Genomic DNA, 14,740 nt, shown 5'->3' with positions numbered 1-14,740 from the left:
CTTCAAATCTAAGAGGTATAGAATTTTTTAATTATTTTTCTCGTTATTTTCTAACATGAATTGACATTGCCTCATTGAGTTGTTCCGCGAATTTTGGGGCACCCAGTATACAGGGTGGTCCCGATATAACCTGCCAAAAAAATTCTGGGTCATTAAAAGGATCTAAGAAGTCCAAAAAACCCCTTTTCATTAGGTCCAAAATAATGGGGATAAATTAACCCCTATCCACACCCATTCGACGCTGCTGACCACAAAAATACGTACCTACTCAGGAATTAATTGTTGGTGTTTGTAAGGATGACAGTATCTAAGCAACATAGGTACCTGAATCGTTTATGACAAATCTCAAATCTGACAAACTAAATCAAATTAATGACATTTATTGAAAACGTGTACACTGTGTGCGTTAATTCACCAGCTTAGTTAGGCACAAAAGCTGATTTCGTAGACTGAGATGAATGAGTAATAAATGAAGTGGTATTCCTCAATGTGTAAATAAATGTAGAGGTAGTGTGTGCAAAATTGTGGAAGAAGAGTATCGTCTAAGGCCGGTATTTATAGTCGGCAACTCAAGTCCAACTTGGGTAAGTTGTACTCAAGTCCTGAGTTTTGCTCAAGTCTAGATCCGTATTATAGTCACTATTTCGGCAAAATTCGTAAAAGTTAGGCTTGAGTCTTACTCCAATTTCGTTTGAGTCGAGTTGCCATGGTTATACCATACACCTTGTGACCGCTTCTTTTGAATTCTTTTGCAAAATGAAAATCCCGTACAGTTTAAAGGAGAAAATTCTGTTGGCTTCTCTCATACACGATATGGAAGAGGCAATAGAAAATAACAAATACAGTTTCGGTAGAACGAAAAAAAAGGTTGTACTATAGTCAAGAAAAAAATTACCTTACATTCAAAAAATCTGAAAAAATTACCATCGCTTACAAATAATTCAAGCTTAATATAAGATTAATTTTAAAAAAATCTACCGTACAGTTTCTTAAAAAAATTAAAAAAACCATGTTTTTAACCACATTATATTTTTTATATTAAAAATGGGATGATAGATCTTAATTAAAATCCAACATCAGGTTACAATAGCCTTTCTGTAGGTGTTCCATTTTTTTGAGTGACTTTGAATGTACAGTTTTTGCATAAAAAAATAAAAAAATGACGATTCGCAATCAAGCAAAAATACATTAACTAAAATTAAAAACCCATTGTACAGTTCGTAAATATAATAAAAAGAAAATTTACATCAAATAATTGACTGCAACAATATTTTTTTCCTCAAAAAAAGCATTTTGAGTTTATGATTTCAAAGTGCAACACTACTAATGCAACACTGCACAGTAGCGTCCTAATAGCTTGGACGGATATCTTGTCAATTACTAGCTCCAATGTCACCAGTGCCATCTGCAAATTACTAGAGAGACAAAACAGTTTATTTATTTCAAGAAACTGTAAAATAGATTGGTAAAACATCATTAGGATAACAATCACTCTTGCAAGGTGCAATTACGTAGTTATGGCTTTAATTTCATTTTCTATAGATATTATCGGGATATCAAAAATTATCTTGGTCAAAGGTGGTAATGGATTTTCAAATAATTGTCGAAGCTATATCGTGCATTTTTGTTAATCATTTTTTGAATGTCAAAATCTGTCAGACAGTTTTTGAATTATGGTTTTCAGTACAGAGCACAAAATTTATATGATTGAGGCGTATTTTTGAACTGGTCAACTGGTATGCAAAAAATGAAGAAAAAAGTGGGCGTTCTCATTTAAAAAAATTGGTGATGAAGTCGTTGCGCAAAAACCAATGACGTCATTTAAACAAGTTGCACGCCACATGATGGCATTTTTCAAAATAAAATCGACCTACCCTAGCGATTTTCCTAAAAACATCACATAATGCCATTATAAATTTTGTTCCAAACTTTATGTTCACACTGTAGATAAATCAGTTAAACGTTCTTGTAAATCTTGTGATAATATACTTAATCGTAAGTTTTGAGTTCCTCGAACAGGTCAATGCCATCGATATCACGATCATTTGAATCTTTATCATTATTCAATTTTAAATGTAAATCTTTACAATGATTTACGTTACTTTCCTGAGAGAGTAGTGTCTAAAATACAGCGTGATCAACAATGACTGAGTCTGTTGGCAATTAAACAATTGAAAAACATCGGTGTTCTTTGTCTCATAATTGGCACTGACCGGATGTTTTAACTTGACACGACATTAACAGTTTTTGGTTATGTCGGTTATGTTTATGCAAGGCCAGCGTAAACATTTGCGGGGCCGTGTGCAAAGTGTGCGCGGGGGCCCTCTATACCTATCTACGAGTATCAATTAAAATTTCGTGCTTTTTAATGAAAAAATCGTAACAAACATCACTATAATCTAGGTTCTTTGATTCCCGAACGAAGATCCGTTCAAAGTTCTATTATTCTATTCGGCTATAGTTCTCCCAGAGCTGCAGCGGTTTTATGGCAGGGTACCATTGTATAAACGTTAACAACACCGACAATAGGTTTAAACCGCAAGTACAACCCCTAATCGTAAATTCGTCCAAGTACTACCCTGTAAACTGACAGGTATAGAACGAAAATGATGATTGACAGGGGTCTGTTTATGTCGCGTATCGGCATCTCAACAGGCGTAATAATTACTATTGCCCTGCCATAAAACCGCTGCAGCTCTGGGAGAACTATACTCTTTTAGCTTTTACCTCTTATATTTTCAAACCTTTTAAAAACACATGTTTCCAAATTTTACTCTGAAAAGAGAAAGTGGAAACGCCCATGACCATAAATATACCCCCTAATTCATGATAGTAGAAGCACAAGTCCACAAGTGTTTAGCCTAGCTGACCGGTGGCGGGAGGTCTTCGTCGGTGTTCTCTAAAGGACCCGGCGATTCCAAACAAAATTATATGATTAATTTAGTGCTTCATTTTTTTTCAAGCAATGCGAGCACCCTGTTTCTTATGGCATCCCTAAACCGACAATAGGCGCTCATAAAATGTCTTTCTTTTTTTGTAATTTAAATATAAAAACATCGTTTGTTTAATTCTGTTGGAATTATTAGTGCGGAGTCCTCTAAGGGGCGGGACCCTCAAGCCGCGGGACCGTGTGCGGTCGCACACTTTGCACACGCCTGCCGGCCGTCTTTAGGCAATTAAAAATGAATCTTTGATGGTAAATTTCAAACTTGCCAAATTTCATTGTTATAATATACCAACAGATTCAGATTCCGTCATTCTTGATCACGTCGTAATTTTAAAATTATCTTTAGGGTTATTGATTGGTTCATCATTCGCCTCATAATCAAACATTTTTTTTTTTCGAATTTCTGTAACAACTGGATATACATCTAATATGTCTTGCCATTTCCTTTGCGGAATTAATTACACTTTCAAAATTTTCATCTGATCTAAAATCTTTTAATTCTTTAGTAATTTCTTCAACGCATTCAATAACTGTTTGAATATTAAATGTGCATCATTTTACTGACGACATTGGGCCGTATGACGACACCGTTATTAAAGTTGCCGTTAACTAAAGTCCATAAACGATATATTATGTAAATTTATGCAATTAAAGTCCATTAAAAAATCAAAAAACCACCAACGTCGCATTTTCCTCGATAATTACTATCGGCAACGCTGTCTAGTGTAAAATTGAGTAATTTTGAAGTTAAGTATTTATTAAGCGTCAAATTACTCAAATTTATCGGGGGTTCGTGTGAATTCTATTCTGGGCAAGTAAAAATAATAAGAATTAATAAATAAATGAAACGTGCTGAGCAATAATAAAACAATTTCAACGAAATTCAAAGCTATTGGATTTTATTTTGAATCAAATAAATGTCATAATTTATACCGAGCGATCATTTAAAAAATAAATCGAGTTTGCTTTGGAGCCGACTCGATTTATTTTTTAATTGATCGCACCCGAGATCGCACCGTAGTTACAAACATAGTAAGAAAAAATAACTACCTAGGGTTTTTAAATTTTACGAACCTAAAGCAACAGGTGGTGCTTTTTTGATTTTTGAATGGACTATATGTATATGCCAGAAAGAGATTAATTTTTTGTTTTTGTTTTTCCCAAAATACACTGACTGGGTATTTATTGCTCTGTGGCCCTTTGAAGTCTGGTCACCGTAGACAACGACATAATTGTAGGATTTTCCCAGATGGAGACGGCTCTATCTGTCTGTCTGAAAGACGGCCCACCCAAAGTGAACTGACGCGATTTTTGGGGGTAGGGGGCTAGAATAATAAAATATACAGAGTGATCAACAAGAAACCAAATCAAGAGTGCTACCTCATCTTTTGTTTTATCGAAACGTATTTCTATCATGGATCAGCCGCTTTTATTTACTTGCTGTGGACACTCGTTTTGTTGGTTGCCTACCTCTCAAAAATCTATCATTAACAGCCTTTATAAATTTTTTGTAATTCATGAATAATAGATTTAAAAGCCAGTTATAATTAATTATTATTTATTATTGATTAAAGAAAAAACACACAGTTACACAAAATTCCTTCATAAGGCACAATCTTGAGTTACAAAATTTTAAAAATAATTATTTTTCACAATTCTTTGTTTTGTTGTTTTCTGTAAGAAAAATGTAAAAGTTATTATTCTCTAAATTTTGGGTAATTGAGAACTTACTCGTATCTTTTCTAGCAGTGTTTAAAACATTTAAATTATTCCAAGGTCAAAAAATAAGTTTTCACAAAAACTGCTCAAAATGTTCTCCATTGTGGTCCAGACAGAATCAAACTCACCTCTCATAATTTCAAAAACCCTTAAGAAGCTGTCAATTTGTTTAGGGTAATGTGTGGGTTTTATTTCTTGCAACACACAAAGGGAAACAAATTAATATCCTTCTTAAAAAATTTCTGATAAGTGCCATAACACAATTTAACTTGTTGTCTTAAACGCCTTATGGAAGTTGAGGGATGTTCCTTGATAAGTTGTTGAACATTTTGCACCATTTCTAAAATTTGAACTAAGGACTGACCTGACTTCTTCTTAATGATGGGTTATGATTTGCTAAAATTAGGCACTATAATTTTAAGACATTGAAAAACTTGTTGATAACCAATACCATCAGGTTCGGACATCTGCCTTAAAATTCTTCGGTGTAAGGGGGAACAAAGTAAGGCCAGTCTTCATTTTCGTTTCACCCTCTTTCGAAAATAATCTAATAAAAATGCCTTCTCTTTAATGGTAAAACCCATTTTACAACTTATTCTGGGATAATTATTGCTTACAACTTCAATAAACGTCTGTAAACTTTGCCGAAATCGAAGATTTGTTTTCAAGGTTAAATCACTTAAATTGTCAACAACAACAACCTTGAATTTTGCAATGTGGCATTTCAACGAAGCATCTTCGTACCAGTAGCGTCGCGTTTGGCAATAAAGATGATAATTTACTTACTGTTACAAATGTAAAATGTTGCTCTTGTTAATCTTATAAATTGTTTCCCTTATCTTATAATAATAATAAAATGCACAATTATAATTCCAACGTCTAAAATTCATAAAGTATCATTTTTATTAAGTAGCGTTTGAGACCATAAATTGTCTACGCCCTTGTTTCGACCGCTTATGTGCATATGATTTTGCTACGACGTGACCGATAATTTGCAACGCTTGCTCTGATTTGGATTCTTGTTGATCACTCTGTATAAGACACTAAATAGAAATTTAGATATTTACTGTTCGTTGAGACTTTGTCGTCGAACTTTTGAGCTTTATTTTGTACTTTTGTGATTGTGGTTTTTTTCAATATGACTCGATTTAAAAAAAAATCTAAACGTGGCCTCCATTTCAAGCGAGAAAGGTAAGTAACTATTTTATTGTTTCCTAAATTATGTGACATTTATTTATTTGCTGAAAATAAGAGTACATAAAAAATGATTTTCACAAATTTTATCAGTACATACGTATTTTGATTTGTTGTTTAAATGTCACAGCGTCTCTTATATTTATTTGTTTTTAGTATCCCAACTACTTTGGATAAAAAAAACCATTTGGTTCCACCCTGCGTCACCACTACGAATTCGTCAAAGGCCGAAGTTGCAATGTCAACGGATTTTGTGGATGTGACCTCGGAAGTGACTTACGATGATCTACCGCCTTTAAATGTTGAAAAGGTAAGACTTGCCGGAGAATACGATCCTTGCATAGAAAAAATTACTGGACGGCGCTTAGTTAACATACAGCATATTATCACCAACATCCGCAGGCTTGAAAATCATATGTGCCGTATAAGTAAAACTGGCTACTTGTCTTTTGAAAAAGAACAAACGATAGGTTTAAATTCTAAATTATTTTTTTCGTGTAAGGAATGTGGATTTAGCACATCATTTGAAACCAATCCTACCAGTAATGACAATTCAAATAAGAGTGATGATAACGTCAATTATTTCGCTATACTGCAAAATCTGGGGTAGCCATAATTATTGGGGTACATACAAAAAAAAATTTGTTTATGGGTGTGCGTAATAAATATTGTTCAATATGTGCTATGGCGATGCGTAAGGGAACTACTATTCCTACGCACGTTTGTTTTAAAAATTGGGAAGGGGCTTCGACTGGCATGGAAGCAGACATTTTGCAGGAAGGATTTTCTTGTAGTGAGGCAATGCACAATCTGCGGTATATTTCCTTTGTTGGTGATGGCGATTCCAGCGTACACAGCAAAATTTTGGAAAGTGTTCCATATTCCCGATCAATAAAAAAAATTGAGTGTGCGAATCATGTAACTAAAAATTTAACAAAACACTTATTTAATTTGGCAAAAGAATCGAATGCTAATAAATCACTGTTAACTAGTGCCAAAATTGGTCTAATTGGGAAAACTGTTAGGAAAGTTATATCTTGGCACGCCAGTCAAAACGATTCTTCTCCAACGATTTTAAAAAACGACATCCTAAATGTTACGAATCATGCTTTTGGTGACCACTCTCGGTGTAACAAATTTTATTGCTTAAAAGTAGGAACAGTCGGTATAAGCGCATGTTATAAAAATTGTTCTACACAAGTAAAAATTCGTTTGTCACAAATAATTGGTGGAGTCACTGCAAAATGTGAAAGTTTAATTCTTAATGCAACAAGTAATAGGGCAGAGATGTTCATGCATCAGGTTGCTAAATTTAATGGGGCCAAAGCAACTTTTTACGGAAGAAGGAATGGTTTTAGCATAAGATGTCAAGGGGCCGGATTAGCCTATCAGTTTGGACCCGAGTGGTTTTTAAAAGTCTGTAGACAAAAAACACCTGGCAAACGACTAAAAAGGCTAGTAAAAAATCGCACTTTGCGAAATATAAATCGTCTAGGAAAAGCATTGCCTCCGCCCTTTTGTTTCGAAAGAAATACCTCAAAAGAAAATCAAGGCAACGATTCGCATTACGGTTTATCTTGTGCCAAACCTGATATGCAGGAAAGCGAAGTCAATTTTTTAATTAATAAACAAATAAAACTTTTAAATGTGTCTTTGGATGAGCAGGAAATTATACAAAAAAAACTAAAGATCAAAGTAAATGCGACGATTGGTTCGCAGAAAGAAAATTTCGTTTAACATCTTCTAAGTTTGGTGACATTTGCAAACGAAAAAAAAATTTTGGTAACTTGGTTTTTAGTATTTTATATTCAGTACCGAGAGGACCAAGTTTAGATTATGGGAAATTAAATGAGGCTGTTGCTAGAAATGAATACGCCACTTTCAGTGGCAGCACAGTCGACGAATGTGGTTTTTTTGTTTGTACTAAAAAAGACTGGGGTTTTCTTGGTGCGTCACCTGATGGCTTGGTGGGCGAAAATAAAATAATTGAAATAAAGTGTCCTTATTCTGCAAGATACTTACACCCACTGGATATACCAAAAAATATTAAAACATTTTATTGCAGTTTAGATCATGACGGAAAACTGAAACTCAACAAAAAACATAATTATTTTTTTCAAATTCAAGGACAATTATTTGTGACCAAACGCAAATACTGCGATTTTATAGTTTGGACTCCAAAAGGAATCAATGTTGAAACAATAGTGGCAGATGATCAATTTATGAAAAATATCCTTCCAAAATTAAAAGATTTTTTCTCCCTACCGGTTAGAAATGTAGGGTGTGGATACCTCATTTGAGGTGAGAAAATTCAACTTTCTCGCTAAGGTAAGAAAGTTAATCATGAAATGTTTATGGTAACACTGTACCAAAATACAAATGTCAAAAGTGTCAAAAGTGAAATAAGTTATTGATAAATGAAAGCCAATTCAATGAAGTAAGTTGGTAGGTCAATCATATAATCTGGAAAATAAACAGATAAGCTAGGTAGGTAGATTACTTTACCCTGTTTATATCAAATTTTCGAACAAACCTCAAATCTTCAAATGCGATGACAAGTTAATTAAACAAATAACACAGCCTACTATTCAATTCTCAAAATTTTCGTTTTAATCACGAATATAACCATCTTTTTTGACTTTTTTCAACAAAGTTGTGCCGGTAGGGAAAAAAATTGTATTCAAACCTTGTTAAGAAAGTGTCCTTGCAGACCTTAGGCACTTACAAACCTCGTCTACGACTCGGTTTATAATATTTGCCTGCGGTCTGCAAGAAACCACTTTCTTACCTTGGTTTGAAATATACTATTATTATAAGCATTACGGCCCCGAATTGGTCGACAGTAGGCACGAACGTAATATGAAATTACGAGATACAAATTAATTTTTTGGTTATTATAATTTTTTGACGCTTGTAGAAAAAAATTATAGTTATATTTATGTACGGTCGGTGGACAAATAAAACTGGGACACTTAAAATTTAATCTATGTAAATCAGACCATTGAATTGTCAATATATTTGTCAGTGTCTATGTAATATGTCATACCAAAGTTAACCTATTTGTGATAAAGCCGTAATTAAACCATGCAAATTTGTAAATTTTGACTTATGTGATTGTCATTTTTGTCCCAGTTTTATTTGTCCATCGATTGTACCTAGTCTATTCACGATGAATGTGGTTTATTTTTATCATGTTAGATAAACTGACTCAATTTTATATTTTTTTTTCCTGTCAGAAATATGACGTGACTTTCAACATTCAAATTTGAACAATGTTGTCTAATTTAATTTCATTAAAAAATCCTGTTGGGTCTGTGAATAGATGGATCTATATAGTTTTATAATATACTAAATATACAGTTTTCCTTAGTACCTATATTATACATATAGGATCAATAAACCTTGCACATTTGTTTTTATAAATATTCAAGTTCGAATTTCAGAGGTATTCATACATTCAAGTTGGCAATGATGTTACCATTTCCGTCACATAAAACCTTAATTGAAATCAACCTAACCTGAAAATTTCTAAGCAAAATTTATTCAAGGGTATACAAATACAATTAAATTTCGAAATTCACAAAATAATAATACCTGCTGTCATCATGAGTAGTCAAACTAATGGAGTACTAGCCAAAATTAAAACAGTCTACAAAAATGCAATTTTCCAGTTAAATTTAATATTAGAAAGAGTGGCACACCAAAATAAACCAGTGAAAATTTTTTTCGCGAGTATTGAGGGGTTTTCTAGTTATTTATTATACAAGACGATAAAATTTTATTTTATCTTCGAGAGCGGTTTAAGCCTCGAGGCGTAAGCCGAGAGGCTAATACGCTCGAGAAGATAATGGTGAATTTTATCGTCGTGTACAATACAAAATTTTATTCCATCCTCCATTACTTCGATTGAATTACTGAATTATTTTGATTATGACAATTATAAACGTCAAAAAAATTCAACAATCAAAAAAACGTCAAAAACAGAAAAACAACAATGGATGTTAAACATTAGAAACTCAAAGCGGGGGCTGTTGGCATGGGAGTCGGTTACCGAGATAATTTGTTTATCAACAAAGTTAAAAGCAGTTTCGTGAAAGCGTCGTGAAAGTGTTTCATTTTTGAGGAAATAATGGCCCAATCTTTCCTTAATGAAGATGAATTGTATGTTCCTGAAGATATTATTAAAGAAGCCAGATCTGTTATTGAAAATTTATTGCCGCGAAAATCTGTATCGTTGTATGAAAAAGAATACAATATTTTCTGTGCCTGGAGGAAAAGCAGAAACATAAAAGGTGTATCAGAAGAAGTCCTGCTATCGTACTTCGCAGAAAAGGTAAAAAAGTATAAGGCTTCAACATTGTGGAGTTGTTATTCAAAGTTGAAGAGTACCTTACTGATCAAGGAACAAGTAGACATATCAAAGTAAGAAGAATGATTATTTTGAATATTATAATTAAAACGTTTATTTTTTTAGATTTTTGAGTCTGAAGACTTTCCTTAAGCGAGAATACTCAACCTACACACCGATTAAATCAAATGTGTTAGAGAGGGAACATTTTAACAAATTTTTGGAGGATGCACCTGATAAGATTTACTTGTTGATAAAGGTAAGTGTTTTTATTATGGTAGTTTCACTCAATATTAAGTAAATTATCTAAAGGTTGCCTTGGTCATGGGAATCGGCGGAGGATGCAGAATGGATGAATTACACAAAATGAAAATTGACGATATCGAAGATCGAGATAATATTCTGATAATACAAGTTCCCGAAACAAAAACGAATAAGAAGCGTATGTTTACTATTGTGGATAATACGAAAATAGGAGTTAGCAAGTTGGCTTTATACAAAAAATATAGTGATTTAAGACCTGCAAATACACCAACCAAGAGTTTCTTTTTGGGTTATCGCAATGAAAAATGTACAAAGCAAGTGGTGGGAATTAACACATTTTACAAGATGAATGATAGCGGAATTTTTAAAGCTGCCATTACCTGAATCTTACACTGGTCATTGCTTTAGGAGATCAAGTGCTACTCTTTTGGCGAACAGTGGAGCTAACACGCTTATGATGAAGAGACATGGTGGCTGGAAATCGAATTCGGTTGTAGAAGGCTACATTGATGAATCAGTTGAAAATAAGAAGGAAATTTGTAACAGAATTTTGATGGGAACAAGCAGCACAAAGAATTGTCAAGGATTTTCAAACGAATTACCTGGTTGCAGTGGCGCTAACCTCATCAAAAGTGAGGATGTCGTTAACTTCATCAAAAGCAAAGATGTCGCTAACGAGAATACTGTCAAATGTGGTGGAAAAGTGTTTAAAAAGTGCACATTTAATTTTTATTAACAATGTTATTTCCGGTTATTTCAATTCAGACGTTTGTAATTTTGATTAAAAAAGAATAAAGAAACTTGTGAAAATGTAATTACTTTAACAAATGCGAGATCTTTAGCTGTTCTGGAGACACAGATTTAAAAGTCATAAAGGAATTTCAAAATTTAGCACCAGGTATTAAAATTTGTGACCGAGGAAGTTTATCTCTTTTAGGCTCTCCAATCTTTGACCAAGGCTTCAAAAACACTGTCGAAATAGTTATTTGTATAGCAAGGCTGCGAAATCCTACTTTGACGAACCGAGAGAAAAATTGTCGTCAAGGCCGCTTTGCGGCCGAGACAAGACAATCTCGAGGTCGTCAAAGGATTTCGTAGCCGAGGTGTACACAACATTTTGTGTGCAACCCGAAAATTTGTAATTATAAAATGAACAAGTAAAATTTCCTTCACTGTCAATAAAAATAAAGTCGGCCTACATGTCGCCATGTCGCTATGGAAACGACATAAATAAAACAATTCATTTTGAGAAAAATTGGAAAAATGTCGCAAAAAAATTACAACGTTTTTGTTCCGTCTACTTCCCCAGATTGTGCAGTGTCCAATTTAATACCAGAAAAGTCCAAACGGCAGTACGATAAGTGTTACAATTACTTTAAAGAGCGGTGTAATAAAAATAATGTGAAAACGGTGTCGGAGAATGTTGTTTTGGCTTATTTAATGGAAAAATCAAAAACTGTGAAAAGTTCAACTTTATGGAGTACATATTCAATGTTGAAGCTCACGCTGAACATACGGGATGGCATTGGTGTTACGAAGTTTCTGAAATTGGTACCTTTTTTGAAAAAAAATCAGTTGGTTATCAGGTGAAAAAGTGTAAGGTATTGACACGAGACCAGATCAATTTGCTGTATAATCTGCCCTTTTTTTAGGTCATTTTAATCATGGGAATATTAGGAGCCATGCGAAGAGACGATGACGAACTAACCAAAATGTCTATCGATGACATCCAGGATGAACATTCTGTATTAATAGTGGCCGTTCCTGACACAAAAACTGACATAAAACGAACTTTTACTGTCACCAATCCAGAATTTGTAAGATTATACCGCAAATATGCAGCTCTTGTTCCGTGTACTCATCCAGAGTTAAAAAAAGATTATAAATTGTGCAGTGTCGCATTTGAAACCTGAAAAATCGAAACAGCAATATAAAAAATGTTACAGTGACTTTGAGACTGATGTAACAAGAAGAATGTGAAAACCCTGTCGGATAATGTTGCATTGGCTTACCTATTTACTGGAATTTATTTATTGTGACAGGTAAACGTTAAATTCTGTTATAAGTTTTAGGTTATTTTAATCGTGGAAATATCAGATGCCGTGCGAAGAGACAAATAAACCAAAATGTCTGTTGATGCCATTCATGATTCAGGATATGTTACTACTTACTAGTTACTAGATATTTCCCTTTTTGACCGGTGGAAAATTAACCTAATTCATACGTGTCTGTTCTAGATCGATCTTTTTTACCGACTCGTCAATACGTCAATCATCGAATCATCAGGCGACCACTCCATTTGAAATTGGCGGGAACTTCAAACCGGATGAAAATTCTGTACTAATAGCGGCCGTTCCTGACACAAAAACTGGCATAAATCAAACTTTAATTGTACCCAATCCAGATTTTGTAAGATCACACCGCAAATATAGAGATAGATATGTTGTAATTGTGATAATAAATAAATATTGAAATGACTTTTACTTTTACGGCCGTCGTCAAGGCAACGGCTGCGAAATTCAATTTCGCGGCCTGCTCTAGGCACGCGAAGTGCTCATTTCGCGTACGGTTGCACACAAAAACTATTATTACAGTTGAAAATCTTTTAAATAAAGCTGAATTTCTTAGCAGACACGTGGCTTATACCTTAATCAAGAACTGTCTTTTCATACCAAAATTTAATTTTTTATTAAGAACAACTCCTTTTTGGAAATTTTCTAATTACGTTAATTCCATTGATTCTTCTTTAAAGTCTTCTTTAGAAAAAATACTTAATTTACGTTTAACTGATTTACAATGGTGTCAGTCCACTTTACCGATTAGATTTGGTGGACTGGGAATTCGCCGCATTTCCGATATTTGCCTCCCTGCTTTCCTATCTTCAGTTCATGGTGTTAAAAAGCTTGTTTCTCAATTACTAAATTCAAAGGATAATGAGCTTATTATTCACCATTATGATGAAGCTTTAGCAGTCTGGGATGTAGAAAATGAGAACGAAAGACCAACAATTCCACAATTTCAGAAGAATTGGGATAATATCAATATCAAAAGAATAATTGACAATGACTTAATCTTTAATTCATCTAGGGACTTGGCTCGTTTTAAGGCTTTGCAATGCAGAGAATCAGGATCTTGGTTACATGCAATACCTTCTCCTAATATTGGTACTCTTTTAGATAACACTTCCTTCCAAGTTTGTATTGGTTTAAGATTGGGTTGTAATCTTTGTACACCTCATATTTGCAAATGCAATGCGAAAGTTGATGAAATTGGTATTCACGGTCTAAGTTGTTCCAAAAGCAGTGGTAGATTTTCAAGACACACTGAAATTAATTCTATTATCAACCGGTCTTTGACTTCTATTCATGTTAATTCAACTTTAGAACCAAACGGACTATCTCGTGATGACGGAAAACGCCCTGATGGGATGACTTTAGTACCGTGGAATAAAGGTCAACCTTTGGTTTGGGACGTTACTGTCGTAGATACACTTGCAGACAGTTACGTATTGAAAACATCTGAAGTCTCAGGTTTTGCCGCTGAAATGGCTTGCAAACGCAAACATAACAAATATCGTTCAATTATTTCGTCAAACTACATATTTAAAGGTTTAGCCTTTGAAACCTTAGGCCCTTGGTGCAAAGAAACAATAGATTTCATTAATGTCATCGGAGACCGACTTATCGCGGAATCAGGGGATTCAAAATCTAAGAAATTCCTTTTTGAGAGGATTTCCCTTGCCATTCAACGTGGAAACGCTGCAAGCATTCGGGGCACTTTTCCAGATTCCGCATTATTATCGGAAATTTTCGCATTGTAAATTAAAAATGTTATTTTATGTTAAATTATTTTATTTTTCTAGACGATAAAACTTCATTTTACCATGAAGAAAACAGTAGATAAAATACCATTTTATCGTTTAGGATGGAATAAAAAAATTTTTTCATGATCACCTAAGCGAACGCAAATTGGTATAAAAAAGATTGCTACGAGGCGAGCGTCTAGTACCCGTTACCCACTATTCGACAAGCCACAGGTTTAGTTCCATATTTGATAGATATTTCCGTTGTTTTTTTTAAGTATATATTCATGTTGGATTTTTTATTGTTTGTTTAAATGCGTACAAACCAAAGAGGTTTTTTTTATTATTAGGGAGTATGGCTATTGGCGAGACCCCCCTTATAGGTCAACGCATTGCCAGTAGTACCTCATTAGGTAATGTGGAAATCTATTGAAGTTAAAAAAAAAACCAACATGGATATAGACAG

The 14,740-nt window shown here is 33.9% G+C and overlaps 3 long non-coding RNA genes across 3 annotated transcripts; 1 reads left to right on the top strand and 2 right to left on the bottom strand.

Moving 5' to 3' along the window:
• Positions 1–4,488: 4,488 nt before the first annotated feature.
• LOC138136454 (uncharacterized) lies at positions 4,489–8,733 on the bottom strand. The gene is made up of 3 exons (XR_011161296.1): positions 5,118–8,733; positions 4,679–5,062; positions 4,489–4,621 (listed from the first exon to the last, which is right to left on the bottom strand). It is a non-coding gene; the product is annotated as an uncharacterized lncRNA (long non-coding RNA).
• An 858-nt stretch (positions 8,734–9,591) lies between these two features.
• Positions 9,592–10,809, top strand: LOC138136452 (uncharacterized). The gene is made up of 3 exons (XR_011161294.1): positions 9,592–10,282; positions 10,335–10,467; positions 10,521–10,809. It is a non-coding gene; the product is annotated as an uncharacterized lncRNA (long non-coding RNA).
• Positions 10,810–11,448: 639 nt separating this feature from the next.
• LOC138136455 (uncharacterized) lies at positions 11,449–14,740 on the bottom strand. The gene is made up of 2 exons (XR_011161297.1): positions 12,485–14,740; positions 11,449–12,381 (listed from the first exon to the last, which is right to left on the bottom strand). It is a non-coding gene; the product is annotated as an uncharacterized lncRNA (long non-coding RNA).

This window comes from Tenebrio molitor, chromosome 8 (assembly GCF_963966145.1).
Source record: "Tenebrio molitor chromosome 8, icTenMoli1.1, whole genome shotgun sequence".
Lineage (NCBI taxonomy): Eukaryota > Metazoa > Arthropoda > Insecta > Coleoptera > Tenebrionidae > Tenebrio > Tenebrio molitor.
Note: the sequence above shows the minus strand (reverse complement) of the source record. Positions and strands in the feature narration are given on the sequence as shown.